Here is a 9,622-nt window from a genome sequence, read left to right on the forward strand (position 1 = left end):
CGCTATTTCCCACTAAACCGTGTCCTTCAGCACCGCATCTCCATGTTTCCTGAACACCCCAGGAACGCTGACTCCAGTCCCTCCCAGGGCAGCTGTATGGCAACTGCTGAGTCACGGCCTGAACCTCTGATTGATCACCTGGGGCGAGCAATGAGTCAGCCCTGGGAGCACAGGTGAAGGCAATTCAGCTGTGCTGCTGGCAGGGCTGGAGTCTGGCTGCACCTCTCCTAGACCCATTTAAGAGCTGACTAGCAGTGGGGAAGGGTCTCTTGTGCAGATAGCTCCTCTTAGAGTCTTCTCAGCGGGCCCAGGACAAGGGTAATTCCTCTATATGTTCTTCTTTGGTGTGATGACCTGCTTAGCCAGACTCTCTTGTATATTTCTTAATTATAACATCTGTATATTCATTGGTTATACAATATGTCCTTTTCTCACAGAAATACCACGTTTCAATTGTGAATGTGATCTTCCAAAAATATGATGTTTTCTGCCAGAAATACCAGTATTCTTAGAAATACTTCAGGTGTTCTCCAGAAAATACTAGATTCCAATACCAAATATGACATTTTCAACCAAAACCACAACATTTTCTCACAGAAATACCATTTTTCTCCCAAATACGTGACATTTTCTACCAGAAATACCGTTTTTTCCTCCCAAAATTTGCCTTTTTTTCCCAGAAATACCGGCTTTCCCACATACATATGACCATTTCCCCCCAGAATAAGACATTTGCTCCCTGAAATACCAGTCCTCTTAGAAATACCTCACATTTCCTCCACAAAATACTATTTTACACTCCTCAGTATGACACTTACTCCCATAAATATGGCATTTCATCACAGAAATACCATTTTTCTCTGAAATACGTGACATTTGCTCCCAGAAATACCAGGTTTTGCCCCCGGAAGATGACATTTTGACGTGAAAATAAGACATGGCTCAGGTGCTTTGCATGTCGATCTTCCCCTGGCACAGCTCAGCCTGCTGTGGCTGTTCCTGTCCAGCCAAGCTAACCCCTGCATCCTGCTGATATACAAACTGCCTTCCAGTGGGAACAAAAGCTGGACTTACAGCAGCTGTGCTATGCAGGGAAGAGCAACGCTTGTACAAAACGGAAAGCAGCAAATATTCTGGAAAAGCAGCTATCTGTACTCCGCCGGTGGTAATAGCTGCCGTGACTGTGCAAATTGCATTGGAAGGACAGGTTATCAAAGCAGATGGAACAAACTTAGAGCTGCCTGCATTCAAGGCCAGGCCGGATGTGGCTCCGCGCAGCCTGGTCTAGTGGTTGGTGACCCTGCCCATGGCAGGGGGATAGAAACTAGATGACCTTTGAGGTCCTTTTCAACCCAGGCCATTCTATGCTTCTGTGATTCTAAAGCCACAAATCAGCAATGCAGGCAGAGAACTGGGCCATGCAGCTGGACAGCCCTGCTGGTTAACTTATAGGGACTGTGCAGAAGTAAGCAGGAAAGCGTCTGTCGGAATATCTCATGTTAAGAGCAGGACTTACATTTCTCAGCATCAGTGCTAAGGAATACCAAGTGCTTTCTTTAAATCTGCTAATTGCTATTTGTCTTCTGAGATGCTTGTGAGGATCAGCAGACCGTGCACTGTGTTGCACTGCAGGACCGCTCAAAGGGGAAAACGCATAGAAGCACTGATGAGAGTGATCTTAGAAAGGAGAGAGGGAGTGGGGGAAAGAGTTGTGTTATTCTGTATGGCTGGCTTGCCAGTGCAAGGACCTAACAGCAGCAGCCAAAAGGACACTCAGATGTGTGTCCTTACAGAGCATCCTTGGCTGCCCAGAAAGATAACTGGTAGCCATATTCTTATGTGAGCCCAGAAGTCTGCTGTCTCCTCGACAGTAAAAGCATATTTCAAATATCTCAGAGGAGGTCAGGATTTGATCAAGGTATCTGGACAAGGTAAGGCTAATGGAGGGAGACACTCACCTGCTCCATCTCCGATGACTGGGCTGGATTTGGAGCTGAATAGGACATCCATGTGGTTCAAGATGAATTCCACAATGGCCGACAGCACCTCCATGAAGGCAACTCTTCTGCTGATGCAGGCAGACTCGCTCTGCTGTGATCTGAAGAAAAGGCAGACGAGCTAAAGCTGTCATCAGACAGAAGACAGGGCAGATGTGCAGCCCTTGGACAAGGCTTTGGCACGTGCCATCTCTTGTGCCTCACTGCACAGGCAGACAAGACCTTCGGGACAGTGAAGAGATTACATCTCAGCAAAGCATTACCCCAGGGGTCGTACTGGCCACATTGACTGAGAGCTAGACTTTTGTTTTCGGCTGAAGTCCTGCTGCAACAGGCAAGCAAAACACTGGGTCAAAAGGAAAAGAAGTGTGTGGCAGCTCCAGACGGAGGTAAATATATCGCACACACACACTGGGGAGCTTACTGTTACCTTCTTAACAGAAACAGCGAGTTGGGGGATCAGTGAGTTGATGGGGATCGGCCAAATGCCACCAGCACAGCTGCTGGAACAGCAGGAAAAAAACAGGAATTCTTGCAGGCATTGTTAATACCCAAATAACCACCTCCTGGAACCACCCAGTGTGGCATCAATATCACGCCCCCATGAGTAAACCTCATGGGGCAACAGAAAAAGGACCTCAGAGCTGGGGCACTGCTGCACCCATCTCCCACTGTTCGAGTGGTGGAATGCCAACACCAGGTGGGCATCTGGTGTGCAGGAAGCACGAACTGCTTGATTTACAGAGACAACCTTTGGATCTCTATAACAAGCCCAACTTAAACAGAATGAAGACCAAAAAGGGTGCGCAGAGGTATGTGTATGTGACAGGCCATGCCAAGAGGCCCAGGGAAGAGGCAAATGAAAGACATGGCCTTGTACTTACCACAAACTTCTCATACAGTTGGTCGGTCAGCAGGGGTTCGGGAGCTCCCTGAAGTACATTTTGCAGAGGGAGCTCACGCTGCGAATGTCACAGACGTAGCTGTCCTGGGTTAGGTCAGGAATCTGCTCAGAGTCAAATCTGTGGCTGGAGAGAAGGACACAAAAGTGGGCAGAGGGGATTGAAGAAGAGGAAAACAAGTCAAAAGCAATACAAAATAGAGTCAAGAAAAGGAAGGGGTTCCTTTTTTTTTTTTACAGTTATTCAAGTCCTGGTCCAGGCTGTGCTCTTCTCACCTCCCATCCACTAAGCCCAGCTTAGAGCCTCTAAGGCGGAACTGCTTGGTTCTTCCTTAGAGGAGAAAGCTGTCACAGATGTCACTGTAGGTTCTGGTGCAGAAACTGAACAGAGGGGTGTACTTGGTTTCCAAGAAGTGCCAGGACCTAGGAATCAGCCTGGAGAAAGTAATTCTGGGGAAGCCAGAGACACTGCAAGTCCCATCACAGCTCCCACCAGATTGGAGGTGTTAAATCTCATGTCCAGAGGAGCTCTGAAACTGATTCAGTACACTCTCTTTGGCCAAAAGGCTAACGTGGGATTGGCTCGCACAGTCTGCTTTAAGCAATGTTAGATGGATACCCAGGGCACACAGGCAAACAGAAAAACTCTTCTAGCTAAGCCATCCAAGCCAGCTGCCTCAGCACTCCTTTAAAAACAGTTAGACCTCTCAGCTCTTCTCCTGCCATCTCTCACTCCCTCTATCCACTCTTTTCTCACCGTACTTATGAATCTTCTCTCACACACAGTAATGAAGTTTGTATCATTTGAAAATATACGTAGTATCTATTTGAAGACTTTGAGAGATTGCAAACTTGTCTTCAGCGCTCCGACATTGAACTTTGATGCTTGCCTCTTATTAGCATTAGCCTCAATCCACCCCTCAGCCATCAACTCCCAGTACACAGTTAACCACTGCTATCAACTTGCCCCTTGCTAGACATGATCTCTCTTTAATCTTCAGCTTGCCAACAGAAGAAGATCCCAAGAATGGGCTGTTCCTCAGCATCATGGCCGGAGTGGAGAAGATGCTCTCCCAGGTCACGCCCAAGCACCCTTTTCTTCAGGATCTCCCACTGCACTGATTTCTTCGGGTGGGACTTCACAAAGGAAAAAAAGGAAGGTGGTGAGCTTGCTGTGTTTCTTTCACACTGCACAACAAGGCGTTTCAGATTTGGCTCCGTTGGACAAGGCCAAGCATAGAATCATAGAAACACAGAATCATAGAATTGCTCAGGATGGAAAAGACCTTCCTGATCATCAAGTCCAACCACAACCTAACCATACTAGCCTAACTCTAACAACCCTCCGTTAAATCATGGCCCAGAGCACCACACCCGGATGCTTTTTAAACATATCCAAGGATGGTGACTCAACCACCTCCCTGGGCAGCCTATATTACCGTGCTTAACAACCCTTTCCGTAGAGAGGTGTTTCCTGATATCCAACCAAAACCTCCCCTGGCGCAACTTGAGGCCATTTCCCCTCGTCCTGTCACTCGTTCCAGCCACTCCTCCCCAAGCCTGTAGGGTTGCCGGGGCTTGTTGTGACCAAAAAGCAGGACCCGACACTTGGCCCTAATGAAACTCACTCAGTTTACCTTGGCCCATCGATCCAGCCTATTCAGGTCCCTCTGTAGTGCCTTTCTCCCCTCAGCCCAATCAGCACTCCCTCCACACTTGGCAGGGAGCTGTAGGACGCTGATGGGGCTCTCAAGGTAGACGGGTTGGGACGGCGCCAGGTTCCACGGCTACAGTGACAGTGAAAACTTCAGGGACAGGATGTTGTCCCAGTGCTGGCACCGCTGACGGTTGTCCTGGTGTCGCACGGTGGCCCTGTGTGGGCTTGTTTCAGTGGGGCTTTGCACGAGGGTGTGGTAGGAACCGTCCATTTCTGAAGGGAACTTGGGAAAAAAATGCAATGAAATCAACGCAGTATTTATTTTAATAGAAACAGATGGTTTTGAGGGCGATCCTGCGGGGACAAAGCAGAAGGAGGACGTGTCACTATGTGGGGCTGTCCTCAGAATTCCCATTTGAGACCTCTGGAGGACTCCAGGGGACCCCGTGGTCACCCCAAATCCCTCTGGGTCATCTCCAGACCCTCCCAGAAGAAAACAGGACCCTTTGAACCCACCGGAGGACGCCCTGGACCGGACAAGTCCTCTCTGGGAAATCCCCAGACCCTTCTGAGTGAATCCAAGGATACCCTAGAATTACCTGGAGACCCACCTGGACCCTACAGGATCTTTCTGGGACATCTCCAGACCCTTCTGGATGAATCCAAGGACTTTCTGGATCCACCTGGGGACAACCTTGGGGGGGACAACAGGGGATACTGGTGGTCAGATAGAAAGGACTGGAGGGTACTCAAGGAGACAGAACGGGGAGACTGGTGGGGGTGGGGTGGGGGAAGGGGGCACCAGGGATCAGAAGAGGGGACTGGGGAGGGAAGGGGGGCCGGGGCGGACAGGCAGACAGGCAGAAAGGCAGACAGGGGACGCTGGGGGTCAGAATGGGAAACAGGGGTGGACACTGAGGGGAGGCACTGAGGGGAGGGGTGGGAAAGGACCGAAGTGATCAGAATGGGGGAAGCGGAGGGGGCAAACTGGGGGGAGAGTGCAAACCTAGGGGCCGCACAGAGGGACTGGGGCGTTGCGGGCGACCCACGGCGGGGGGAGAGGGGGGACACGGGGCACCTCCCGCCCCCGAGCAGAGGCCCTGAGGAGCACAGAGGCCCCACGGGGCCAACGCAGAGCGGCACGCGGCCCCCCGGCCTCTCAGCCTCCCAGGCAGGGCCCCGCAGCGATGCCCCCCCCGAACAGCCACTTGTAGAAGCTGAGGCGGCGCTCGGAGCCCCGGGGCCGCCCCGCCGCGTTGGAGCAGCGCGGGGCACGGCAGGACTTCCTCAGGGCCGGCTCCTGGTCCGGGCGCGGGGCGATGACGTCACAGCGCGCGCGACGGCGCGTCGCCGGGACAACGGGCGGGGACAGTCGCGCTGAAGCGCGGTTGCTATGGAGACGCTGTCGCGCATGCGCTGTCGCCACGCGGGCGGCTTGCCGGCCGAAAGGAGGGGAGGGGTATGCCTGATAACATACCGAGAGCGGGTAGTAAAAGGAATGGAGAGAGCTATCCCTAGAACTATCAACTGGTCTGCTCTATATGCTATAAGGCAGGGACCGAGAGAAACTCCTTCAGAGTTCCTAGATAGGCTAAGAGATACCATGAGGAGGCATACATCCTTAGATCCAGGATCAGAAATAGGTATCCAGCAACTTGTATCATTGTTTATAGGACAGTCAGTAGGGGACATATGGCGGAAGCTGCAGAAAATGAAGGGTCTTGATGCACGTAACTTAGAAAGTTTATTAGAGGAAGCATGGAGGGTGTTTAGCAGTCAAGAAGAAGAAGGTAGGAGACAGGATAGCGAATAGTAGTGGCAGCATTAGAAGAGATAGACAAGGCAGGGATGGATAGGGGAGAACCGGGAAGGAAGAGACTTGGTAGGGACCAGTGTGCGATATGTAGGAGGAAAGGACATTGGAAGAGGGACTGCCCTCAGTGGAATCAGAGGGGTAAAGGGCCATGGACAAGAATCCAAGCCCCACTAGAACAATGATGGGGACCAGGGAAACCCACCCTAGTGGATCCACTGGTTAAAATCGAGCTAGGGAATAAACAGCAAAGTATGGAATTTTTAGTTGATACGGGGGCTACGTATTCAATTCTGAATGAATCCTTAACACCGCTCAGTCAAGAATATACCATGGTAAAAGGGGCCACCTGTCATCCAGAAAAGGCATATTTTCTCAAACCTTTAAGATTTAAATTTGGAAAGCAGGTGGGTATACACAGATTTCTGTATATGCCAAATTCACCAAAATCCCTTCTGGGACGAGATTTACTAGAACAATTGGATGCAGAAATAAAATTTGAGGCAGGGGAAATGAAGCTCAAAGTAAAAGACGAGTCCATTATAGAATTACTTAGCTTGGCCTTAATAACTACCCCAATAGACACGGAGATCCCAGAGGATATAAAAGATCAGGTTTTTCCAGGAGTCTGGGAAGTTGAAATCCCAGGGCGAGCTAAGAATGCATCTCCTGTGGTTATAAAGGTTAAGGTAGGGAGCCAACCCCCAAGGATTAAACAATACCCATTACGGATGGAGGATAGGGAAGGAATACAACCAATAATTGACCGATTTATGAAATACAGCCTATTGGTGGAATGTGAATCAAAATACAGTACCCCGATACTACCAGTAAGAAAACCTGATGGTAGCTACTGAATAGTACAAGATTTGAGGGCAGTTAACAAAATAGTAGAGGATCTGTATCCTTTAGTAGCAAACCCTTATACCCTGCTCACCAAACTATGTACTGAATTAGCATGCTTTACTGTCCTGGATTTAAAGGATGCCTTCTTCTGCTTGCCACTTGCAACCGTTGTTCGCATTTGAATGGGAAAACCCCAGTACAGGACGAAAATCCCAACTCACTTGGACTGTACTCCTACAAGGATTTAAAAAGCAGCCCCACCATATTCGGGAACCAGCTGGCTAAGGACCTAGAGCTATGGGAGCGTCCACCTGGTGAAGGGGTATTACTACAGTATGTGGATGACCTTTTAATAGCTACCAAGACTAAGAGGTCTGTTTGGGATGGACAATAAGCTTACTGAATTTCCTCGGACTTAATGGCTATCGAGTCTCTCCCCAGAAGGTACAAATAGCCCGGCAGCAGGTAACATACATGGGATATGGCATCGCTGCAGGAACACAAACATTGGGAACCGCTCGGAAGGAGGCTATCTGCCAGACCCCCGAACTGCATACATCTAAGGAGCTTGGAACATTCCTGGGGATGACCGGATGGTGCCGTCTATGGATACCCAACTATGGAATACTGCTAAAACCGCTCTACGCGCTGATAAAATCTCATCCCAAAGACTTAATATGGAACGGGAAGGCTAGAGGGGCATTCCGACGATTAAAGCAGGAGCTAATGAAAGCCCCAGCTCTGGGTCTTCCCGATGTAACCAAGCCCTTTTTGCTATTTTCCTATGAGAAACAGGGAATAGCTCTGGGGGTATTAGCTCAGAACCTTGGGCCATATCAAAGAGCGGTAGCCTATTTCTCTAAACTGCTCGACGAAGTAAGCAAGGGCTGGCCAGGGTGCCTAAGGGCTGTGGCTGCTCTAGTAATCAACATCCAGGAGGCTTGAAAGTTTACAATGGGGCAAAAGATGACTGTACTAGTGTCCCACACGGTCTCCACAGTGTTGGAAGTGAAAGGGGGACATTGGCTTTCCCCTCAGCGATTTCTAAAATATCAAGCCATTTTAGTGGAACAGGACGATGTAGAAATATCAGTAACGAACATTATTAATCCAGCCTCATTTCTCAGTGGAGTTACAGGGGAACCTGTATCCCATGGCTGTCTAGAGACTATTGAAGCTGTATATTCTAGCCGTCTGGACTTGAAAGAAGAACCATTATAGGATGCAGAAGACACCTGGTACACGGACGGCAGCAGCTTTGTCTGACAAGGGACCCGTAAGGCAGGGTATGCAGTCACGACCATTGAGAAGGTAATAGAGGCCAAGGCCCTACCTCCAAATACCTCAGCACAAAAGGCTGAAATAATAGCTTTGACAAGGGCTCTAGTACTGTCAAAAGGGAAGAAGATAAACATATGGACAGACTCAAAATATGCCTTTAGTATTGTGCACGCTCATGGGGCAATATGGAAGGAGAGAGGCTTGTTGTCCTCCCAGGGAAAGAACATTAAACATGCCCAGGAGATACTCAGACTCTTGGAAGCCGTACAGCAACCTGATAAAGTGGCTATTATGCATTGCTGTCCTCATCAAAGGGGGAACAATGCGGAAGAAATGGGAAACACCTTAGCTGATCGAGAAGCAAAACAGGCAGCCGAGAACACAGTGACAGAGGGATCCTTGATTCTGGATGGTAAAATTCAAGTAGATGGTGAGCCAAAATATTCAAAGGGAGACTGGAATTTGATAAATGATTTAGGGGGATGGGTAGGAGAAGACGGGTGGGCCTTTACGCCACATGGAAAGCTAATTATTCCATCCGCTATATTATGGGCTGTAGTAATGGCAGAGCATAGGAAAACCCACTGGGAAACGGAAGCCTTGCATAGGAGTTTAATGCGACAAGTGGTAGCTAGAAATTTATATACCACAATAAAACAGGTAACCCAGCAATGCGAGATCTGTTTGCAGAATAATCCCAAGACAGGTCAAAAGGTCCAGGTAGGGCAGATAGGAAAGGGAAATTTCCCTGGACAACAGTGGCAAGTAGATTTTACAGAACTCCCAAGAAAAGGGGGGCATAGGTATTTGTTGGTCTTATCTGATACCTTTTCAGGATGGCCCGAGGCATACCCATGTAGAACCAATAAGGCAAGAGAAGTAACTAAAGCGTTATTGCATGAAATCATTCCAAGGTTCGGGGTGCCGGCTGTGTTATCTTCAGATAGAGGGCCTCACTTTGTTGCCAAAATAGTGCAGCAAGTAAGTACCCTATTGGGAGTCAATTGGCAATTACATACCCCTTACAGGCCTCAGTCCAGTGGTCAAGTGGAAAAAATGACCCACCTGATAAAGTTACAGCTAGTAAAGCTGGGACAAGAGGCTAGAATACCATGGCCCCAGGCATT

At 49.2% G+C, this 9,622-nt stretch overlaps 1 long non-coding RNA gene across 2 annotated transcripts; it reads right to left on the reverse strand.

The window, feature by feature from the left end:
• Positions 1-2,109: 2,109 nt before the first annotated feature.
• LOC149913830 (uncharacterized) lies at positions 2,110-9,129 on the reverse strand. Of its 2 annotated transcripts, none has more exons than XR_016460951.1 (6): positions 5,562-9,129; positions 5,167-5,249; positions 4,536-4,909; positions 3,175-4,035; positions 2,882-3,025; positions 2,110-2,497 (listed from the first exon to the last, which is right to left on the reverse strand). It is a non-coding gene; the product is annotated as an uncharacterized LOC149913830 (long non-coding RNA). The 2 variants fall into 2 exon arrangements; XR_016460950.1 differs by having other exon boundaries at positions 2,110-2,500.
• Positions 9,130-9,622: the final 493 nt, after the last annotated feature.

Source organism: Phasianus colchicus, chromosome 34 (genome assembly GCF_987193195.1).
Source record: "Phasianus colchicus chromosome 34, bPhaCol1.hap1.1, whole genome shotgun sequence".
Taxonomy (NCBI): Eukaryota; Metazoa; Chordata; class Aves; order Galliformes; family Phasianidae; genus Phasianus; species Phasianus colchicus.